This window comes from Onychomys torridus, chromosome X, assembly GCF_903995425.1.
Source record: "Onychomys torridus chromosome X, mOncTor1.1, whole genome shotgun sequence".
NCBI classification, from domain to species: Eukaryota; Metazoa; Chordata; class Mammalia; order Rodentia; family Cricetidae; genus Onychomys; species Onychomys torridus.
Genome location: NC_050466.1, coordinates 115,867,780 through 115,879,327, shown reverse-complemented (window position 1 = coordinate 115,879,327; position 11,548 = coordinate 115,867,780).

Here is an 11,548-nt window from a genome sequence, read left to right as displayed (position 1 = left end):
TCCTCTTTCCTCCAAGCAGGAAAAGGAAGGCATTAAGAAACTAATCCTCAATTTACTCTGATGCCATCCAGTGTGAATATTGCATGATCTAAGTTACAGGGAGGACACTGAAGTTCCAAGACCAGGGAAATGCTAACATAAAGTCACAGAGAACTAGGAGGGAACCCGGAAATCCAAAGGCTACTAGTTAGGGATTGTGTCCACTCAGTGTTTCTTAAGCACAAATCTGGGGAAGCATTAACATATATGGTCTAAGACCTTGAGCTCCAAAGTGAGGCAAATCTGTATATGAATCCAGTTCTGTTACCAATATGCAAATGAGGTAACTTCTCTAAGCCTCTGTCTCTTCACATGTAGAACAAGAACAATAGTACCTACCTCATGGGATCTATTATTGCCTGCTACAGAGGGAAACATCAGTGTGTTCTCATATCCTCATTACTAGCTTCATATCGGACAAGACAGGGCGTTTCCAGGCACTAACTATAGTTCTGTTCTCCTCTTGGTTTTGGGTTTTGAGGCTCAGTGGTTTGACAGTCACTTGTGGCTTTCAAGTCCAGCCCCCCGCCTCCAGTCTTGCCCTGCTGAACTAGCAGGACAGCAGAGAGGTTGAAGAGCTCCTAATGAGGCCCACAAGGAAAATATGAGCAAACTCCTATTGCTAACTCATTTCCCTTTCTGGGGAAATCTTTCACGCTAATGAGATGAGATGAGAGACTTCTGTGGTGCCACTGGACAAATACTCCCCAAACAGCAGCACTAAAACTTGCTGCCCATCAGTAGAAACTGGTCCCTGGACCTTTCCACAAGCATCCGTTCACCCACATGCTTTCCCTACGATTCCAGAGGAGGAGTTGGTTTCAGAAACAGAGAAACAAAAAACAATGGCAGGTCTGGGCAGGGCCCTTAAAGGGCCATCCAATAAAGCCAACAATTCCTTTTTCAAGTCATTATTCCTTGATTTTTGATCTGGGGTGTCTATGAAGTAGGAGAGAGGGAAAAGTGAGAGTAAGGAATGGAGGTGAAGAAAATGGTAAGGATGCTATCAGGAAAAGAAAATGTAAAGGAGCTAAAGGGAATAGATGATTAAAGCACCAGGGGGAACAGAAAATGTGTTTTAAAAGAGCCAGGGAAATGAGCTAATCACTAACCCTTCTCCCATATTATTCCCTTCGCAGTGGAATAAAGGTTTTCCTGTGTCACCCCCAGACTCTTAGAGCCCATGACCTGTCTCCTGCCCACCTTCTCCCCAGTCTCAGACTGAAAAATTTGACTCACCGGAGGGAGCCATCCTTCTGCTGGAAGCTGAGAAGAGAGCAGGAACATGCATCTGCAGCCAGCACAAATGAAAACAGCATATGATCCAATTTCATTAAAAAGTTTCCCTTCCCTCCACCTCCAGCCATAGCAGCTGAAGTCTTGGGTCTTTTGACCTCTCCACAGCTGTGGAATGGGGCAGTACAGTGTGAGGAATTAAGTGCAGTCCTTACCTGATTTTTATTTTCTTTTTTGCAGTCTCGTTCTCTCTCTTCTTTCTCCTTGCTCTCTGCTCCTCTCATCAGTTGGGGGAAAAACCCTCTACTTTAACATTCCTAGAACCAGTGGCTCCTGGTCTGTCAGGGCCTCCGGGATTCTGGTAACACTGCCCAGATGTTGGGACATGCACATCTGCCAAAAGCTGTCTTAAAGCTATATTATCCCCTAAGCTATAGTTATTACTCCTCAAGAAGAGAGTTTTAAAGGGGGGAGGGCAGGAGGATTAGAGGAGCTGGGGTTGTCTGCTGAACAATAGGGGGAGTGTGAATGGCACTGGCCTCGAGCTCGGAGTGTAGTAATGACTAACAGAGGACTTCCAGAGATGTGTTCAGAAGAACACTACGTTTTATGACTCAGCATGACATCAGGATTGAATGAAAAGGAATTTCACCAACTCCAGAGAGGAGAAGCACGTAACCGACTTTAGTTTTTCCCTAGGAATTTTTGCCTATAATCCTTTAGTTCTCTCAAATTCACAGTTGCATGATACAGGGCTGGGTATACTTTGAAACCTTCCTTTCAACGACTTAACTTCTTTGTTGTTGCTGTACTTTTAGAAATTCTTTTCATACAATACATCATGGTCATGTTTTCCCTCCTCGACTCCTCCCAGATCCTCCCACCCAACTTTATATTCTTGTGCTTTCTCTTTAAAAAACAAACGTTTTTTGGTCATAAATTTATGATAAGGTTGTGTTTACAAAAAATATAATACATTGTGTGTGTATGTGTGTGAGAGAGAGAGTGTGTGTGTGTGTGTGTGTGAGAGAGAGTGTGTGTGTGAGAGAGAGAGTGTGTGTGTGTGTGTGTGTGAGAGAGAGAGAGAGAGTGTGTGTGTGTGAGAGAGAGAGAGAGAGAGAGAGAGAGAGAGAGTGTGTGTGTGAGAGAGAGAGAGAGAGTGTGTGTGTGTGTGTGTGTGTGTGTGAGAGAGAGAGAGAGAGAGAGAGAGAGAGAGAGAGAGAGAGAGAGCCACGTGAGCACCCTATCACTGAAGTAGACCCCTCCCTTATCAACACTTGCCTGAAGAGCCGAAATTAATTTCCCATACTGTGAATGGAAGGAAAATACACCTAGTGGGGCTTTTCTGGAAGGCTCTTTAAGTAACTCTAAATAATCTATGCATGGCAAGATGATACCCGTTGCTAAACTGTTTTTTAGTGGTCTCAGATGAAGGGCAAGCTTTGTTCATCTTACTGTCTGCTATTATTCTTACATAGTATGGAATAATTCTTACATTAGTCTTATATAGTATAGACCACCCTATACCCATTATCTACTCACAGTTGACATTTCTTTTTTTTTAAATTTATTTATTTATTATGTATACAGCATGTATGCCTGCAGGCCAGAAGAGGGCCCCAGATCTCGTTACAGATGGTTGTGAGCCACCATGTGGGTGCTGGGAATTGAACTCAGGTCCTCTGGAAGAGCAGCCAGTGCTCTGAACCTCTGAGCCATCTCTCCAGCCCCACAGTTAACATTTCTATTTCTTGAAAATTCAGTTTAGATGGATCTGGTGGTATAGACCTAAATTTCCAACACTTGGGAGGCTGAAGCAGTGCAATTGTAAGGTCCAGATTAGCCTAAACTGCAGAGTAAGTTCCAGGATAATCTGGGATAGATAAGATTATGTCTCAGAAGAAAACAAATCAGCGATTTCTGTGACATTTCTTTTGGATTCTTTTGGATGTGACATTGCTTTTGACCTCATGAATTCACAGCAACAGTGGCTGCAAGCACCAGTCCTGCATGTGAGAGGGCTCATTGACATCTCATCACGGGTGGGGAGGGACTTGTCGGGGTTAATGGTTACTGGGGAGAGGAAGTCACGTTCTCCAGCGGTGCAGTCACAGGTTAGCTGCCCTCATTCATCAGTACCTTCCCACTCATGTTCGTGTAGGCAACCCTAATTCAATGCACAAAAAAGGCATGGAGGTAGAGTGGGGACTTGCTGGGAACAAAGAGGAATTTGGTGTCATTTGCTGTCTGGTGAGGTGATAGGAGAGGTAACATGACCAAAGTACATCCCTTTCCTTAAAAAAGAAAAAAAAGAGAAACTCAGTCTTCTGTTTTGAGAATTGCCAGTATGAGCTCTGCATTTGCATTAATGTCCACTCCTCCCTTCCCTCTTTTGAACCCCTTCCATACCCTCACAGATTCCTCTCAAGTTCCTAACCTCTTATTTAACCCCGTGTGTTCAGCCCCCAAGATGTGCCTATAAGAGCACACTAAATGGCTTTCCATAGGCTGTATGTAAATAACTTAGGTGTGTGTAACAAACTACATTTTTATTTTGTATAAAAGTAATTTTGTATAAAATTGTGAAAGAAGCGGTATTTATTTATTTTTGGTGTTTTTTCAAGACAAGGTTTCTTTGTGTAGTCCTGGCTGTCCTGGAACTCACTCCATAGACCAGGCTGGCTTGGAACTCAGAGATCTACCTGCCTCTGCCTCCTGAATGCTGGGATTAAAGGCATACACCACCACTCTGGCTAAGAATCAGTATTCTTTCACAAAGAAAAAAATCAGTAGTTGTAGATGGAAAAAAATTGCTCGGTGTGTATAAGTGCATTTATAATATCTTGATTATTAAGGGAAGAATTGGGCCCATAATTTTACAAAGTTCAATAGTAAACCTTAAATCTATTTTATTTTCAAATCACCAATTACATATATGTGTTGAATATCTACCATGGGTTCAAAAGTGTGGCACTATATAAGAAAGTAAAAGACACAATTTTGCCTTATTATTTAATAACATTTTCAAGTACCTAATGTGAAAGAGTGGTGGGCAGCAGGGTGGATAAAACAGATAAAATCCTTAATATATTGATAGTCATCTATAATTAATTTGACAAATACATATTGAGCCTCTACTATGTGCCTTATATTGCTCTAGACAATTGAAAAGCTTCAGTAAAAAAAAAAAATAGAAAAAAATCACATCAAACGAAAAATGTACTTAATGACCATTGAATGTGTTCGGGGAATCTTTGTTGTTCAGATCAAATATAAGGGTAGCATCAGTGATCCAGTGTTGAGCAAGGAATGTGGTTCATTTAATCTTATAGAGCTCACATCCACTTCCCAGAGAATTTATGTGCATATAGGAGAGAAGGGTGGCACGGATATCTGGAATCAATACACCAATAGCAACAAAACACCATAAACTACAGTCTAGTCTCTGTAGACTCTAGGAAGAGGCCAGAGGAAGGGGGTTGGGTAGAAAGAATTAGGCTTTGACCTATTTTCAGGCAAAAGAAATGACATAAACTGGGGTTCACTGTTAGGTTGGGGGGCTGGTGGATGTTCAAGAGAGTCATAGTAAACAAAGTTGAATACATAAGCTAGGGTCAGAAGATCCAGAGTAATGACTAGGTAAAGTGAATACATGAACTCTGTGTCTCTGTCTCTCTGTCTCTGTCTCTGTCTCTGTCTGTTTCTGTTTCTCTATCTCTCTCTCTCTGTCTCTGCCTCTGTCTCTCTCTGTCTCTGTCTCTTTCTCTTTGTGTGTGTAGCGGGGAGGTAAAGGTGAAATAATATATATTTTTTCACCAGGTTGTTGCCTTCCTAAAATAAGTCCTTCAGTGGCACTGGCTCTGGCTCGGACTTGGCCTAGCAAACAGTAGGTCCTTGGTATGACCCGACACATCATACTGTTCCTTCACAAGCAACCCACATCTGCCTTCAGCCTAGTTTGGGGCATTCATCTTCATTCCCAACACACTGAGTTTTCATCCCTTCCTTTGACACTTTCACGATTTTGTACACACAAAATTCCTTCACAAATCCCTCCCTCTTTTCTTGGCCAGTTGGAAACCGTATCTCCTGAGAAGGCCCAACTCAGTCAGTCAGAGGGAGTTAACTTTCCTTCTTTTGCCTCCCACAGCACATTTCACATACATCTTAATTACTGCATACACATCACGGTTATTGCCGTTGTCCTTGACTTATGTTTGACCCCTGATAGACTATGAAGGCCTGTATTGTACCAGGTTCTTATCTCCACTCTTCTTTATATTTCTAGCTCCCAACAGAGAGCCTGACTCAGGCTAGGATGAGCATGTTTGAAAAGAGCCTCATGAAAGTAAGGACATATGTGAGGGGACAGCATTCCTGTGAAGCACAAGGGTTGAGTATTATGTGTCTCGCCTAGAACAGCTGGGGTTAAACACACACACACACACACACACACACACACACACACACACTCACTTCTGCAGCACCTACTTTGTGTGGAAAATACGAAACCTCAGAGTCTACAATTAAACAAAACCACCTCTCTCTGTGTTTGGTTGGAAAGAGAAGATGATAATACAGACAAAACACATGCTAAATGTATGAAAATTCAGCATCATTTTCAACTTAAGAATGTTAATATGGCTGGGGTGGTGGTGGGGGTGGCAGGGTGGGGGTGGGGGTTGGTGGCCTTTAATCCCAGCACTTGGGAGGCAGAAGCAGGTGGATCTCTGTGAATTTAAGGCCAGCCTGGTCTATAGAGCAAGTTCCAGGACAGCTAGGGCTGTTACACAGAGAAACTCTGTCTCAAAAAACTAGAAAAAAAAAGAAGCCTTTAAACATTCAATAAGGTTTGTTCTCTTAAAAATACTAGATAGGTATTTGTCTTCTTTTTGTGATCTCAATAAAGCTCAAAGAGTTGCATATATGCAGCCTAAACACTCACACACATAAAAATAAATAAGGCCATGTTATTTGAATATAGGACGGTCTTTCAAAAAAAAAAAAAAACCTGGAGCCTGATATTGGGGTGAAAGCTGAAAGATCAGAGAAACAAAGCAAGCCACAGCCACCTCCTATTACCTCACCAACTCCATGAATCCTCTGACTGAAATCCTCTAAATCTTCACCCAAAAGGGTCTCAGCTGAACTGCCTTAGTTCCTGTTTCCTCAAGCCTTATGTACTTTTCTCTGCCCTGCCATCACTTCCTGGGAGTAAAGACGTGTGTGCTTCTCAGTACTGGAATTAAAGGTGTATGCCACCACTGCCTGGCTCTGTTTCCAGTGTGGCTTTGAACTCACAGAGATCCAGATGGATCTCTGCCTCCTGAGTGATAGGATTAAAGGTGTGTGCCACCACTGTCTGGCCTCTATGTCTAATCTAGTGGCTGGCTCTGTCCTCTAATCCCCAGGCAAGTTTATTAGGGTATGCAATATATCACTACAAGGCTAGGTGTGGTGGTACATGCCTTTAATCCCAGCACTCAAAGGACAGAGGCAGGAAGATCTTCCTAAGTTTGAAGCCAGCCTGGTCTACATAAGCAAGTTCACACCAGCTAGGGCACCATAGTGAGACCCTGTCTCAATAAGCTACAAGTGAATAGAAAAGACAGACATAGAAAAGTCAATTAAAGAAGAAATAGTGGGAACATGCAAGACATAATAGGTAATAAAAAGATATAAGCATTCAGGAAAGTAAGCTTTAACATTGCATGTGTTGAGAAGTTGATGAAATTATAATGTATAAGATGGTATAACACCCACTATTAAATTTTAAGAAAATAACTGGGAGGTGTTTTTAAATTTTATCCTATGTGTTTAGCCAAGGGAAAGTGAAGGCATGATCGTAAAAGGATAAGGAAGTAAAAATGCTAAGGTTATTATGTGAATAAGAGATAAAATATACTCTGACTTTTTTACTGGTTTCAAAGATAGAATAGGAATGCCTGAAGACATTATGTAGCTCAGATTAATGTATCTGTTTTATGACAGTAATACTAGAATGATTTAGACAGTTTTTATTTAATTTAAATAGTTAGTCCTTGAGTAACTAATAAGCTGTTACTCCTAGACCAGCCATGATCTTACTGAGCCATGTGCTAAACAGGGATTGGCTGAAAACTGGATGAGGTCATCAATGAAGCATTATGTCCTAGGTGCTCAGAGGGTTTAAAAGGAGGTGCAGTGGGCCTGCCCCACAGGCTCTTCAGTAGTTTCTGAACATCTAGACATCAGGATGTAGAGTAGGTGAGTAGGTACTCCAGTAACTGACTAATGTTAGAGGGCTGGGATGGGGGAGGGGGGACATTGTCACTGATTTGGGGTGAAGGTGGACTTTGAGTAGAGGAAATAGTTTTAATGTTCAAAGGTTGGCAGGGAATAGGAAGCAAGCCTTGTTCAGAAGATAATCCTATTGGGCTTGGTGTGTAGCAGACATTTCATGTTTGCAAGGCAGTGGGGAATGAGTTAAGGTTTTGTTTGAGGGTTTAATAGGGTTAAGGGATTGGGGTGCCACAGAGGACATCTGACTTAAAAGTGAGTTCTTGTCTATGATGTTTCTCGTGCCTGATGTCTGCCAAAGAAAACCATTTAAACCTAATCTTGAAGGTTACAGGAATTTGATAGGAAAGAGACACAAACCTCTACTAAATGTTGAATGCAACGTAAGTAGCAAAATATTTAAGGAAAATATTTTCTTACATTTTTTGGGTATCAAGTATATTCTTCTTGCCCAAAGTGCGGAGAAAATAACAAACTGAACTAGAAAAAGAGAAAGATTGGGGTCTCTACCTTACCACACAGAGATGGTGTTACTACATAAGTGACTGGATGTTAGAGCAAAGGCAAAAGCAGTTCTCCCTCCCCAAGAGCATGGGGGAACTGGGGACTCTGCAGAGCACCTATTTGTGATTCAGAGTCTGAGCAGGAACAATCTTGGCTCAATCTGACTCAAGATAGCTGTTGGTTTTTTATATTAGTCATGTCTCATTTCAGCGTGTGCCCTGTGTCTCACGAAGGAAGCAGAGGTATGCAGGGCTTAGTCTTAGGCTAGTTACTCAGCCACTTTGAACCTGGGTTTTCACCTGTAAAATGAGGAGAGTAGTAGGTTTGAGCTCATAATAGGAGCTTTGTGATGTAGGCAGGAGGTAGTGGGTAGCAAGGGCTTAGCAGCAGTGGTTGGTATATGGCACTCAGTACTGCAGTCAACAGTACTTGAAGGAATACATTTATCTTGTGGCTTAGAGAAGCACATGTTAAGCTGCTTTAGATGGAACTCAACTGTCATTTTGGTTTGGGATCCAGACCCCAGCCTCGATTTGAACTAAACTGAGCTTCTGAATTTGGTAGCATGGCAGGGAGAAAGTGGGTGTAGCAAGGCAGGAGGCCCTGGTACAAGGTGCTGTGGCCATAGGAATATTAATTTCCATGTCAGCTTTCGGTTTAGTTTGGCATCGACTGTCCTTCAAACAAAGCAGCGTTGTGAGTGGCAGAGGAAGGGAGAAGGAAAGTCAACACATTCTTGGAAATAAGATGTGCCTTTTAGCTTGAGCTGTTTTGTTTTTGCTTCAGCCACAGAAATATTACTTTGCTCTCAGGCTTACAATGAAAATCCCTTCAAGGCCATGGAACAAATCTAAACTTCAGAGGAAACCTTCTTTTCAGGATGACAAGGAGTTAGCGAGACTTCCTTTGATGTTTGTTGTTTTTAATACAGGACTCTCCCCTCCCCACAGACACACACACACAGACACACACAGACACACACAGAGATACACAGACACACACACATACACACAGACACACAGACACACATACATACACACACACAGACAGACACACACACATACACACACACAGACACACACAGATACACACACAGACACACACACAGACACACACAGACACACACACAGACACAGACACACACACATACACACAGACACACACACACAGACACACACAGACACACACAGACACACATACACACAGACATACACACATACACACAGACACACACAGACACAGACACACACAGACACACACAGACTAACAGACACACACACAGACAGACACAGACAGACACAGACACACACACACACACACAGACACACACAGACCCACACACAGACCCACACACACACATACACACAGATACACACAGACCCACACACAGACACACACACACACACACACACACACACACACACACACACAGACACACACAGACACAGACCCACACATAGACCCACACACATATACACACACACAGACACACACAGACACACACAAACACGCACACACAGACACAGACACATACATACACACACAGACACAGACACATACATACACACACATACACACAGACACACACACAGACACACACAGACACACACATACACACAGACACACATACAGACACAGACACAGACACACACAGACACACAGACACACACAGACACACACACACACACACACACAGACACACACAGACACACACACAGACACACACACATACACACAGACACACACAGACACAGACACACACAGACACACAGACACACACAGACACACACACAGACACACACACACATACACACATACACACAGACATACACACATACACACAGACACACACAGACAGACACACACAGACACACACAGACACACACAGACACACACAGACACACACACACACACAGACACACACACACACACCGACACACACACACACACACACACACAGACACACACAGACACACACACACACACAGACACACACACAGACACACACAGAGACACACAGACGCACACACAGACACACACAGACACACACAGAGACACACAGACACACACACAGACACACACAGACACACACAGACACACACACAGACACACACAGACACACACATACACACAGACACACACAGACACAGACACACACAGACATACACACAGACATATACACACAGACACACACAGACACACACACATACACACAGACATACACACACAGACACACAGACACACAGACACACACAGACACACAGACACACACACATACACACAGACACACACACTCCATTTTCCATGCATTTGTGTATCACATCTTTGTAATTTGGGGATAAAACTTAGTATAAACCCTGGCAATGAAGTAACTCATTTTCCAAGTGTTATTTCCTTGGACTTCAGACATTTGGTTGGATGTTACAGGAACTGGTCCTAGGTCAATATTTAAAGCACAGAAAAGCTTTGCATGATCAAGTCAATGGAACTTTCCTGTCCTCTGTTTCTGTGGTAGCATGTGTTTCAAGCAAAATTTCAAGTAGAAAAAATTTGGGCATCTACTTGTTGTCCATGAACATATAACCTGGCTGTTAAGTCTGTATTAAATATGAAGTATATTACATAGAGACTGATATTGCCCTGTAGTGATAGCACACACTTAACCAAAAGAAACCAGTCCTCAACATGTATTCTTTGATATAAAAATATAGATCAATATGTTCATAATACATTACACCAAAGCAAGCACCTACACACATAGTTTAGCAGGAGAAAACAGCATTTTTCACTCTCACATTTTAAATGTCTGGATATCCAATTATAAAACTTCACTGCTGTGTCTCACTGTATGGACAATGCAACATATACATTTGTAAGATTGGTGTTAGTTTCAACTCAGATTTTTCAGAGATTACAATTTTTTCATGAAAGGGTATACTGTTGATGAAAGAAATAGGAATATATATCAATCAATATATTGACACCGAGTCTTTGTACTAGTCTAGTCTAGATTAGAATTGTCCCTCCCCAACCCATTATTACTCTCTTCCATTTCTAATGAGTCAGGAAAAAAGGAGATTAAGGTGCCTATATCACTTCATTAATTAATTTGTACTTATGTACATTTTATGTAAGTAATATAAACTTGATTAGGAGAAAATATCCCTACCCTATTCTCATGAGAAGCAAAAATCGTATCCAAGTGGGGGACAATCTAATTTCTGTTTTTTTCTTTTCTTTTAGGGCACTAGGGACCTGGAAGGCTGGCCCTTCCAGCACTGCGGGCAGTGATAGACAACTTAAGGATGAAGTAAAAAAAGACCGGTAGAGACGAATGGGTGGGAGGTGGGAAAGATTCCACGGGAGGAACAAAAGAAAGCAGCAAGCTCCACTAGAACCTTTATATAAGTAATCTCCAGCAGGGGGCGCTCCGAAATTGTCGCAACTTTCCGGACAGCCTCCTGACTTGACCCTCTAGAAAATCGTAGCG